The sequence below is a fragment of the Sinohyriopsis cumingii genome, chromosome 19 (assembly GCF_028554795.1).
Source record: "Sinohyriopsis cumingii isolate HCF-2022 chromosome 19, ASM2855479v2, whole genome shotgun sequence".
In the NCBI taxonomy this organism is placed as follows: Eukaryota; Metazoa; Mollusca; class Bivalvia; order Unionida; family Unionidae; genus Sinohyriopsis; species Sinohyriopsis cumingii.
In genome coordinates this window covers 7,755,801-7,769,753 of record NC_142979.1, presented here as the reverse complement: position 1 = coordinate 7,769,753, position 13,953 = coordinate 7,755,801, and the positions used below count along the sequence as shown (strand labels likewise).

Here is a 13,953-nt window from a genome sequence, read left to right as displayed (position 1 = left end):
AGTTCTAAGTCACACTGTATACAATTGTCACCTGACTACAAATGCAATTCTAATGGTCACACTGTATACAACCATCACCTGACTGCAAATACCATTCTATTAGTCACACTGTATTATAACTGTCACCTGACTACAAATACCATTCTAATAGTCACACTGTCTCATAACCGTCACCTGACTACAAATACCATTCTATTAGCCACACTGTGTTATAACCATCACCTGACTACAAATACCATTCTAATAGTCACACTGTATTATAACTGTCACCTGACTACAAATACCATTCTATTAGTCACACTGCATTATAACCATCACCTGACTACAAATACCATTCTAATAGTCACACTGTATTATAACCATCACCTGACTACAAATACAGTTCTAATAGTCACACTGTATACAATTGTTACCTGGCTACAAATACAATTCTAATGGTCACACTGTATACAACCGTCACCTGACTGCAAATACCATTCTATTAGTCACACTGTATTATAACCATCACCTGACTACAAGTACCATTCTAATAGTCACACTGTATTATAACCGTCACCTGACTACAAATACCATTCTAATAGTCATACTGTCTCATAACCGTCACCCGACTACAAATACCTTTCTATTAGCCACACTGTGTTATAACGGTCACCTGACTAAAAATACCATTCTAATAGTCACACTGCATTATAACCGTCACCTGACTACAAATACCATTCTAATAGTCACACTGTCTTATAACCATCACCCAACTACAAATACCATTCTAACAGTCACACTGAATATAACCGTCACCTGACTACAAATACAGTTCTAATAGTCACACTGTATTATAACCATCATCTGAATACAAATACCATTCTAACAATCACACTGTATAATAACTGTCAGCTAACTACAAACACCATTCTAATAGTCAAACTGTATTATAAGTCACCTGACTACAAATACAATTCTAAAAGTCACACTGTATTATAACGGTCACCTGGCTACAAATACCATTCTAATAGTCACACTGTATATAATGGTCACCTGAATACAAATACCATTCTAATAGTCACACTGTATTATAACAGTCACCTGACTACAAATACAGTTCTAATAGTCACACTGTATATAACGGTCACCTGACTACAAATACCATTCTAATCCCCCTAGTGCAAATTTCTTATATAAATGTCCCTTGTGAATGGTGCTGGCCTTGTATGGTCAGAGGCCATGTGTTTCCTAACCAATAGTAGATTATCTCTGCAATACACAGTCAATGAAGCATATCAACGGTGACATTCGAAGTATGCAAATTGAAGTTTTGATTGACGAATATAGCATTTTTTAGGTACAGGCTATTATGTATGTCACTTGTACTCACCATAGTCCAGTCACACTGTCAGCCTAACTCAATGATGTTAATAGGTCAGGTTTGAAAACAACACAGTTTTTATCCTTACAGAAAATATAATTAATTCATGGTGGGAAAAGCCATGTCATGTTATCACAGCAGAAACAGATGTCTTTTTATGTAAGTGTCACCTGTATATTCAGATTAGATATCTTCATCTATATGCCTGTGAATTAACATCACCTCTGAAGACAAAAGTTCATCTTTGAATACAAGGTAAATTCCTTTTCATTAGGGTCAGGGATTATTCAGTACTTAAAACTTGTCTGGACAGGCAGGCATAGAGTCAAAACTTGTCTGTACAGGCAGTCTTAGAGTCAAAACTTGTCTGTACAGGCAGGCAAAGAGTCAAAACTTGTCTGTACAGGCAGGCTTAGAGTCAAAACTTGTCTGTACAGGCAGGCAAAGAGTCAAAACTTGTCTGTACAGGCAGGCTAAGAGTCAAAACTTGTCTGGACAGGCAGGCAATGAGTCAGTTCATGGGCAAAAACAACCCCATACAACTTCTCTTGATGTCCAGTTCATCACAGACCTCTCATATAAGCTGACTGTCTTTGATCTTGGTGAGTTGAGCAACGGGCAAAAAATCCAGATATCATTACTGAAGTATGAACGTCTGTTTCCAAGGCTAATTTATACAAGTTGGCAAATCAGTAGTGAAATCAGTGTTTTGTCAGGGTTCACGAAGCAACCTAAGATAAGTGAACATTTCAAGTCAGTGATGATTTAATTTATAGGATGAATTAAAATCAGCGGGAGAGAAAAATCTTGCGTGGAACATACATTTGGGAGAGAACAACACAAATACACATATTTTATGACTTTCCTGGATGGGTTGAATAGTGCACATAAAACAACATTGTAAGATTAGTAATAATACTAGTAACGTGCATTTAGACTTGTATCAGTATTATATCAAATACAATTGGCATACACAATAAACAATTCCACAATTTTTGCTAGTGGTACTGGATTTATTTATCTTGGCACTAATATATGGGGCATAGAAGCAGGTTCAACATTCCTTTTACAGCCCTGTCTATTGATATCTGCCCAATAAACAAGTTACATACCTCTACCAAAAGTAAACTCAAACCCATTCAAGCTTTGGAATTTGTCCTTTTTTAATTACCTCATTTTTGGCATGACAATACACTGTAGTTGCATCATGAGATACACAAACAACCAGGTAGACAAAGGACAATTGATTCAGTGGGGTGGAAGACATAAATAGTGTGTGTGCTTTTATGTCTGATAATGTTCATAACAATGATACCACTCAACTCTGGGATAGATGCTTTATACTATTTTTAAAAAAATGTGTAATTTGAACACATTAAAAAAACATCTTTATCTATTTTAGTCAATTTGCATAAAATATAAAAATATGCTGCTTAAAGTATGCAACTGCTCAATTTAAAATATATAAATGCTCAATTTAAAATATATACTCAATTTAATATATATAAATACTCAATTTAAAATATATAAATACTCAATTTAAAATATACAAACGTTCAATTTAAAATATATAAATACTCAATTTAAAATATACAAATACTCAATTTAAAATATATAAATACTCAATTCAATATCTATAAATGCTTAATTTAAAATATACAAATGCTCAATTCAATATCTATAAATGCTCAATTTAAAATATACAAATGCTCAATTTAAAATATATAAATACTCAATTTAAAATATACAAATACTCAATTTAAAATATACAAACGTTCAACTTAAAATATACAAATACTCAATTTAAAATATACAAACGTTCAACTTAAAATATACAAATACTCAATTTAAAATATATAAATACTCAATTTAAAATATATAAATACTCAATTTAAAATATACAAATACTCAATTTAAAATATATAAATACTCAATTTAAAATATACAAATACTCAATTTAAAATATATAAATACTCAATTTAAAATATATAAATACTCAATTTAAAATATATAAATACTCAATTTACAGATACTCGATCTAAAATATGCAAATACACTATGTACTTATCTGGAGGTCTGATTGCAGGGTAAACTGTGTTGAAAAAATACATGCCTAGTTTATAGAAGGTAGACAGTGCAATGTGTCGACTCAGAGGGAAAGAGCACACAGGTGGGTAAATGAATTCCAAAAAAGAGTTGGTAAATGAATTCCAAAAAAGAGTTGGTAAATGAATTCCAAAAAAGAGTTGGTAAATGAATTCCAAAAAAAGAGTTGGTAAATGTGGACGGCACAAAGATGAGTACTGGTAATAAATTTCAATCAGCAAAAAACAATTTTGCATCATGGTACATTATCCTGTTGATCACTGTTCATTATTTTTTTTTTAATTGGTTTTAAAAAATCATTATAAATAACTGGCTTTTTGAAAATTTTTATTTATAATTGTAAACCATTCATATCTTTGTTACAGTGCCATCAAAGTCCAAGTCTTGCAAGCGCCAAACAAAAATAAACTGTTAGGCAGCTGAATGTACCAAGATATCCTGTGCCTATATTGTGACATCCTGGTGTATTTTGGTGAAATAGTCTGCAGTTTCCAGTCTTCTAAGTAATCCTGAGATATCCTCAACTGAGGATGAAGTAATCCTGAGATACCATGAACTGAGGACTGAGTAATCTTGAGATATCCTGAACTGATGATTAAGTAATCCTGAGATATCCTGAGCTGAGGATTAAGTAATCCTGAGACATGCAAAAATGAGGATTGAGTTTATCTTGAGCTATCCTGAACTGAGGATTAAGTAATTCTGAGATTTCCTGAACTGAGGATTAATATAGTTCATCAGAAAGTGTAAAGATGCCTAGCATTTCTTTATGTACTTTTCTTGATCATTGCACCATGAATTTTGTTCAAATGAGCACTGCAGAAACTATACATTGTAACTAATTATATTTTATATGACTACTTTGATTACATTACTGTAATTACAAATAGGTATAAACAGTTTATCACCTACCACTAGAACAAGCAATTTATAAAAAAAATTTAAATAGTTTTCAAAACTTCACTAAAAACTGACAGTCCAAAAGATCCAGATCTTGCTTTGAATTAGACACCTTAACAGGTACATATAGTTTTTAAGTTGAGGTTACTCACCCACCATTATGTCTGAATGCAGAACACTACACATCTGCATGTGCTCTCACCTAACATTTATAAGGGTTGTGTAAAGTTTGTTTTGAAATATTTTCAACTGTCATTTTCTGGTGAAGTTTTTAAAAAAAAAAAACAACTAAACTGCTTGTGCAAGTTGCAGCTGATTAAATATTTTGACCTTTTTTTTTTTAAATATAATACCATAACATAGGTAGTCCTATATTAATTACAATGTATAGTTTCTGCTGTGTTGATTGAAGTCACATGATCAAAATAATGTCCAAAATGGCACAGTAAATTGTTGGGATTTCATGATTTCTCAGAACTTCTTTCTCTGCAAGTCTCCTGACCTCTGGATATGCCAACACCAGTAGATTTTAAGCAAGCAAGAAACCTTACAAATATAACCCTAACCCTAAAGACCCGGAATTTATTACAATCAGGACACTTTTGTTAATGTTAAATTTCCCACTGTCTGCAATCCCCCTGTCACTTATAAATTTTAAGCTTACAAAAAAAAAAAAAATTTTACAAACTTTTTATTTAAAGCACATAAGTGCTACCTAAATATAACATGAGTAGGTCATCCCAAACGCATAAGAAACTAGGCTTGGTAATATCACGAAATTTGTGTTACGTAAATAGTTTAATTCATATTTTAAAAACATAAAAAAGTAAAGAAAATTAAAGAAAAATATACGCATACTCTCTATACGGTAGTTGATATTGTTCTGGAGCATTTTGTTTTGCACAATATAGCACCTAATGTCAGACATTGACCTGAAAACCTAATGTCAGACAATGACCTGAAAACCTAATGTCAGATAATGACCTGGAAACCTAATGTCAGACAATGACCTGAAAACCTAATGTCAGACAATGACCTGAAAACCTAATGTCAGATAATGACCTGAAAATCTAATGTCAGACATTGACCTGAAAACCTAATGTCAGACAATGACCTGAAAACCTAATGTCAGACATTGACCTGAAAACCTAATATCAGATAATGACCTGAAAACCTAATGTCAGACATTGACCTGAAAACCTAATGTCAGATAATGACCTGAAAACCTAATGTCAGATAATGACCTGAAAACTTAATGTCAGACATTGACCTGAAAACCTAATGTCAGATATTGACCTGAAAACCTAATGTCAGACCAGACAATGACCTGAAAACCTTATGTCAGACAATGACCTGAAAACCTAATGTCAGATAATGACCTGAAAACCTAATGTCAGACAATGACCTGAAAACCTAATGTCAGATAATGACCTGAAAACCTAATGTCAGACAATGACCTGAAAACCTAATATCAGATAATGACCTGAAAACCTAATGTCAGACAATGACCTGAAAACCTAATGTCAGATAATGACCTGAAAACCTAATGTCAGACATTGACCTGAAAACCTAATGTCAGATAATGACCTGAAAACCTAATGTCAGATAATGACCTGAAAACTTAATGTCAGACATTGACCTGAAAACCTAATGTCAGATATTGACCTGAAAACCTAATGTCAGACCAGACAATGACCTGAAAACCTTATGTCAGACAATGACCTGAAAACCTAATGTCAGATAATGACCTGAAAACCTAATGTCAGACATTGACCTGAAAACCTAATGTCAGACATTGACCTGAAAACCTAATGTCAGATAATGACCTGAAAACCTAATATCAGATAATGACCTGAAAACTTAATGTCAGACATTGACCTGAAAACCTAATGTCAGATATTGACCTGAAAACCTAATGTCAGACCAGACAATGACCTGAAAACCTTATGTCAGACAATGACCTGAAAACCTAATGTCAGACAATGACCTGAAAACCTAATGTCAGACAATGACCTGGAAACCTAATGTCAGACAATGACCTGAAAATTTTGCAACACAGATTCCCATGGCGATCATTAGCATCTGCTGATGTTCATGATGCAGTCCTACTGTCTATTATTGACCACAGATTGTTGTGATTATTAAATTACATCTATTTTATTGTTTTCCCATTTTTCTTTTCGACATTTCTCACAGACAGCAAAATGTTGCAAATTTCTGCACAGATTGGCTCATTTTTTACCCTTTTTTAACCCAATCACCCTGCCCCCTTTTTTTTTGGACCTGCTTGTAACCAGTGAGCCCCACATTTTCTACTTCTGGAATGAAAACTGCCTCAGTCAAGGAAATTTTACTATGGGCAAGCACACATGGAAATTAGTGCTGTGTCTAATGTGAGATATGCTTCAGTACAAAATGTTTTGATCACACCTGTAGAGTTCAGTTAATTCAAAGTCATCTGTTATTTGGCAACTGAGATAAGCATATCAAACAAAACTTAGTTATGTTGACTGACACAGTAGTTCAACTGATTAGATGCTTGGTCCAATAACTAGGCCGTTTTTTGGGCTGTAATTTTAATAAAGTTTTCTCTTTAAAGACGACTTCAGTATATTTCAGCTGGATGCATGTTGTCAGAACTTTTTTTACGTTTAAAAATCTTGTCATCCATAAAGAGCTACTATTTTACACGTTGTTTATGTACAAACCGCTGTTCATGATGAAGGGGCAGCTTAGCCTCGAGAAACTGATTTTGTTAAACGTTTTTTAAAACTAAAATTATTTGCAAGATTCTGCTCACTGCCTATTCACATTTGTTTCCATCCTGTGACTGATTAATTATTCAACTTTCTCTTCATAGGTTTGGTTTGGTTTTGTGGATATAACGTCATTTTTTGGTACGTGATAGGCCATACATGGTGGCCAGCATATTTCATTGAGAAAGAACCTGGGTAAGAACCAACAACTCACAAGATGCCACTGGTAAGTCTTCTCACATACCCAAGGTGACCAAACCATTACAAGACTCCAAGCCACATGGATAAAGTTGACCAAACCATTACAAGACTCCAAGCCACATGGATAAAGGTGACCAAACCATTACAAGACTCCAAGCCACATGGATAAAGTTGACCAAACCATTACAAGACTCCAAGCCACATGGATAAAGTTGACCAAACCATTACAAGACTCCAAGCCACATGGATAAAGGTGACCAAACCATTACAAGACTCCAAGCCACATGGATAAAGGTGACCAAACCATTACAAGACTCCAAGCCACATGGATAAAGTTGACCAAACCATTACAAGACTCCAAGCCACATGGATAAAGTTGACCAAACCATTACAAGACTCCAAGCCACATGGATAAAGTTGACCAAACCATTACAAGACTCCAAGCCACATGGATAAAGTTGACCAAACCATTACAAGACTCCAAGCCACATGGATAAAGTTGACCAAACCATTACAAGACTCCAAGCCACATGGATAAAGTTGACCAAACCATTACAAGACTCTAAGCCACATGGATAAAGTTGACCAAACCATTACAAGACTCCAAGCCACATGGATAAAGGTGACCAAACCATTACAAGACTCCAAGCCACATGGATAAAGGTGACCAAACCATTACAAGACTCCAAGCCACATGGATAAAGTTGACCAAACCATTACAAGACTCCAAGCCACATGGATAAAGGTGAGAAGTGTGTGGACTGTAAAGGCATCTGACCACTTGGCCAGACCAGGCCTGCTCTTTCTTGGACAAAGATGTAATTTTTCAAAACGGTCAATTTTTAGGACAGTTTATTCCAACAGATACTATGTTATTTGGATTTAGCATAAACACAGGTATATATATATATATATATATATATATATATATATATATATATATATATATATATATATATATATATACACACACACACACATCTTTTAACAGCTAATGATAATTTAAAACAAATCTGATCATTATTTTATAGCATTTGAGAATGATTACCATACTAATTTATATGAATGTAGTTGAGTTGGATGCACACTTATCCATTTTAAATCATTTAAAAGGGGTGGAGGGGTTCATACAGTATTAGTCTGGTGTAAATGAGAAAAACTTTGCCATTAAAATAAACATTCAGGCCACACAGCACAGGCCTGGCTACTGGAAACTGGGTCATACATGTCCATCATCTATGCTAGAAACTTTACTGTTATTTTCCATGTAAAAAAACAACATCTTTTAATAATACAACTTTGCCTCCCTAACCAGTATATTTGTTAGGTGAGAGGTGGTCTTATCATCAAGCATGGGCCTATTTTTGAAGAAATATGGCCAATTCATGTGTGTGGGGTTCTTATCGTTGGAGAAATATGACCAATTCAAGGGTGTATGTGGTCTTTCAAGCATGGGTCTATTTTTGAAGAAATATGGCCAATTCATGTGTGTGGGGTTCTTATCGTTGGAGAAATATGACCAATGATCACAATTGGTGAGACACTGGATGATGATGTATGACACTTGAGAGCGGCTGAGTGTATAGAATGATGAGAACAGGTCCAACAACAGACCCCTGTGGAACACCACAACACAGATCAACTGGGCTGGAGTGTATTCCATTTGCAGACACAATTTGTGTCCTGTTGACTAAGTAGGCCTTGAACCACAGTAAAGCTGTATCATGAATGCCAAATACATGCTGGAGACGGTGAAGTAATATATCATGGTCTATTGTGTCAAATGCTGCTGACAAACCAAGTAGGGTGAGGACTGTAATCTTTCCGCTATCCAAAGCAGAGAGAGTGTCATTAACTACTTTTAGAGGAGTAGTTTCAGTACTGGGGCAAGGGCAATATGCAGATTGTACATTGCTAAAAAGACTGTTTGAATTCAAATGAGATACAAGCTGGGATAGAACAACCTTTTCTAAGGTTTTTTTATATGAATGGGAGATTAGAAATTGGCGGTAGTTCTTTAAATCATTATGGTCAAGTGTTGGTTTCTTCAGCAGAGGCTTTACAATGGCAGTTTTGAAAAATGATGGGAATTCCCCGGATGAGAGAGAGGTATTAATAACATCAGTTAGTGAAGGCAATACTGGTTCTAAGCACTCAAGTAGCAGTGATGTTGGAATTGGATCAAGTTCACATGACTTTGATGCACTCTTCATCAGGATTGTACGTACTAAATCCCTAGAGACATGTTCAAATGCTGCTAAAGGTTGCCGCTGAAATTCTGTATCCCAACTGTATGGCGATGACAAATCAATTGAAATTGTGCTGTCAAGCTTATCTCTAATGGTTTGTACTTTGTCACGGAAGAAATTTGCAAACATGTCCGGAAGGTCAACTGGAGAGAAGGTAATTGGAAGTGGTGTAGATTTGTTAATGGACATTAGCTTGTCAGTAATCTCGAAGAGCTCTTTGCAGCTGGAACTTTCCATGATCTTAGTAGTGTAGTGGGCTGATTTTGCTGCATGGACTATATTTGTGACATTCTTCTTAGTGGCTTCATAGATTTGCTTATGAATAGTGAGTCTGGTGGAAAGCCAGAGTCTCTCAGCTTTACGGCCGTCTCTTTTAGCAGTGCGAAGCTGGTCCCTATCACTGCTATACCATGGAGAACACTTTTGAATTGATACTCTGCACTTGGTGGCTGGGGCATGTTTGTCAAGCAATGAACGCAGGCAGTTATCGAGTTGTTCTGCTGTAGGAGGTAAGCATGTTGATCAGTTTGCTTGGATGTCATGCATTAGTTTGGTTCTATTTATCATACAGAGGTTTTTTTAGTAGCAAATAAAGGTGGAGGGTTAGGGACTGGTACGTCAAGATGGCATATAATGCAGAGGTGATCTGACGTAAGTTCATGGGATACCAGGGAGGACCGTAGAATATTATCATCAGGTCTATGAAGAATCCAGTGTAAAATGTGACCATGTTTATGGGTGGGTTGGTTAACTGACTGTTTGAGGTTGAATTTCCATGGTCCAGGAGATTTGGAAACTGCTCCAAAAAGACAGATTCAGTCAGGTTGTTTTTTCTACTAGGAGGAGGGCAGTATAAGCAGAAAAAATGGACTGACCTTTGTTCCATTGTGAGTGTGGCTTGAACTAGTTCAAATGATGTGTGGTAGAAATTGAAAGCTGTGGTGTGGTTAAGATGTTTGATCATGGAGTTCTTTGTGATGACTGCAATTCCACCTCCGCAAGAGTGGTGGGGGAACAACTTGATGGAGTAACCGGTGGGTGTAAGATCCACGCACTTGGGCTCATCGCCTCATGTTTTTAGCCATGTTTCTGTCAGGAAAAAGATGTCGATATTCTGATCATGGATAAAATGAACTATCTCTGTGCGCTTTTCCGGTGGTCCCACTGATTGTGCATTGAATAATGCAACACGCAGAGGTAGTTCTTGGATAGTTGACACAAAGGTTGATGATTTAATAGGGATTTGAATTAGGTTATCTAAATTAACGGTCAAATTTTTATGTGTAAATTTTCTTGTCATCAATCATGGGCTTTTTACTGGAGCAATATGGATTGTTTTTGTGTGGGTGCGTGATTTTATCATCAAGCATAGGCTTATCATTGGAAAAATGGGTCAATGGTCAATTCTTGGGTTATGTGTTTATGGTCTACCATTGAGCATGGGCTTCTTATTGGAAAAATATGGCCATTTCCAGGGTGTGGGTGGTTTTATCATGAAGCATGAACTTATTGGAAAAATATGGCCAATTCCAGGGTGTGGTTTTTTTTATGAATTTGGATTTATCATTAGAGGAATTTGACCAATTGCTGGGTTTAATATGTTTAACATTGAGATTCAGTGTACATGTTTGTTTGACATGTGGTCAGGGAAACTTTGCTTTCAGTTGCAGAATTTTGTTTCAATAACCTATGAGATTCCTGTAAATTGTGAATGAATTAATCATGAATTCTGCACAACTTTTCCACATGAATGCATGAATAAGGTAAAATGTGTGGCTAATAAAAGAGTTGACACCTAATGCTCCCACTTTTCCCGCACATTTGTATTGACTAATATCTTTATTAAAGCAAGAATAGTTGAATTGGACTATCAAATAATCTTTAGGGAAACAATTAAAGCTGACAAGATACACATATTATGTTACACAGTCAATAAAAAAAATGTAAATGGAAGTCAGCTAGTCTAGTTTAACAAATTACACTTCTAGTTTGAAAAAAGGTGATATAATGGTTGTCATTAAAGGCTGAGATTTGCAATGCCGTCAAAGTACAAGAAAACTGAAACTCCTTAATTGTCTGTGATTTATAAAACCAAATTGAAATTCACATTGTAATGACTCCTATTTGCTGGTACATTACACAGGTATTGTACCTGTATAATCATCGGTATCACCCAATTATGCAAGATCAAGTGAATTACAAGAAACATTCCAAAATGATAACCTGAGTTCAGTAGTCTGGCAATGCAGCACAAATTTCCTTGCACCCATGTATTTCAACAATGACGATGATGTAGTCCAAAGTACACCAACTTTAGCAGCTATTAAAATAGGAAAAACAAATTTTACCTGAGTATACATTACCTGCTTCTAGAAGTTAAAAAAATAAATATAAAAGGTTCCAAAGGTTATCAGTTCATTATTTTTTCCAATTAACTTTGAAGTCCAGGCTGTGAAAATGACCAAGTGGAGATAGCTAGCAGTCTTCTGCAGTGTATATCTGTAGTAAGGCCAAGTCATATATTCCATACCCCAAATTATGCAGATCAATCGTACACCAAAAATAAAGCACTTGAAACTTACTTTAACATTGCAAAATGCCACATGCTTTGATAACAGCATCACACTCAATTTTGATAGCATTTTCTGTAATTTGTTTATTCAACAATGTGCTTAATGCAAAATTTGAAGATACACAGGAGGAAAAAGCAAGGAATTCTTCACTTGTAGATACGGAGCTTAGGGCTGACAAAATTACAACATTGCACATGTCCGATTCAAACTGTACAGATAAGGTCAAAAATGATGTACATCTGAACTGCCTTATATAGTTTGGTTTGTTTATACCCTTTCTGTTAATTAGATTTCAATCTGTTGTCAGAGAAGAACAGTTGTTGTTTTGGGATTTAATGCCATTTCTCAGTGAAAATACACTGTGCATGGCAGCCAGTATAACTGGTGGAAAAAGAACCAAGGAAAACCCCGATAGGAACCACCAACCCACTGGAAGCTCCTGGCAGCATTCTCACATTCACACATCCAAGACTTGAACCCATGCAGACAGAGGTGAGAGGGCAGTGATTGGTAAAGGTGAGTGCTTTAAACCACTCGACCACCTGGTACCCTGAGAAAGAAGGTAAAATCCAGTAAATTTGTGAAGACAGGATCCAATCGCTTTGTGATAAGAGATGGAAGGTAAAATCCAGTCAATTCATGATATGAGATGTAAGGTGAAATCCAGCCAATTCATGATAGAGATGGAAGGTGAAATCCAGTCAATTCATGATAGAGATGGAAGGTGAAATCCAGTCAATTCATGATAGAGATGGAAGGTGAAATCCAGTCAATTCATGATAGAGATGGAAGGTAAAATCCAGTCAATTCATGATAGAGATGGAAGGTAAAATCCAGTCAATTCATGATAGAGATGGAAGGTGAAATCCAGTCAATTCATGATATGAGATGTAAGGTGAAATCCAGTCAATTCATGATAAGAGATGGAAGGTAAAATCCAGTCAATTCATGATAGAGATGGAAGGTGAAATCAAATCAATTCATGATAGAGATGGAAGGTGAGATCCAGTCAATTCATGATAGAGTTGGAAGGTGAAATCAAATCAATTCATGATAGAGATGCAAGGTGAAATCCAGTCAATTCATGATACAGATGGAAGGTGAAATCAAATCAATTCAAGATAGAGATGCAAGGTGAAATCCAGTCAATTCATGATACAGATGGAAGGTGAAATCAAATCAATTCATGATAGAGATGGAAGGTAAAATTCAGTCAAATTTAGAGAAAGTATGTGATTAGAAGGTAGGATCTGTCAATTTGTAATTAGACAAGGAAGATAGGACCTAGTCAAGTTGTGATTAGGCAAGGAATATAGGATCCAGTGAAGTTGTGATTAGAGAAGGAAGATAGGATCCAGTCAATTTAAGATTAGAGAAGGAAGATATGATCCAGTCAAGTTGTGATTAGACAAGGAAGATATGATCCAGTCAAGTTGTGATTAGACAAGAAGATAGGATCCAGTCAATCTGTGATTAGACAAGAAGATAGGATCTAGTCATTGTGTTCATGCACTAATTCACAGAGATGATTTAGATGACCCTAGAATCAAAACAGACTTATGGCAGGTATATGTTCATTAAAATATATGAGCTGAAGGAAGCATTGTCTAAATACCAGAATAACTGACTTTGATTTATAAGTCACTGAAGTGTTATGACTGAAATGGACTTGCCATAATGTTGGCAAACTTTGGCAAACCAAAATCAAGAAATATATATACACTGTATACAAAGACCAAAGCTGTTCATTCAGCCCACAAATCAATGTAACTTTTCATGCACTTGTCCCCTCAGAGGAAGGAGGCACG

General features: G+C 35.5%; 1 protein-coding gene and 1 long non-coding RNA gene across 11 annotated transcripts in view; one reads left to right on the top strand and one right to left on the bottom strand.

The window, feature by feature from the left end:
- The window catches only part of LOC149775108 (uncharacterized), a 30,697-nt gene extending 25,867 nt beyond the window's left edge, over positions 1-4,830 (top strand). For all 3 annotated transcript variants that reach the window (XR_016416470.1, XR_016416472.1, XR_016416471.1), the window contains exon 3: positions 3,832-4,830. This is a non-coding gene — a long non-coding RNA (uncharacterized LOC149775108). The remainder of the gene's footprint in view (positions 1-3,831) is intronic.
- LOC149775107 (RIMS-binding protein 2-like) overlaps positions 1-13,953 on the bottom strand; it is a 381,635-nt gene that overhangs the window by 362,417 nt on the left and 5,265 nt on the right. The window lies entirely within an intron of this gene.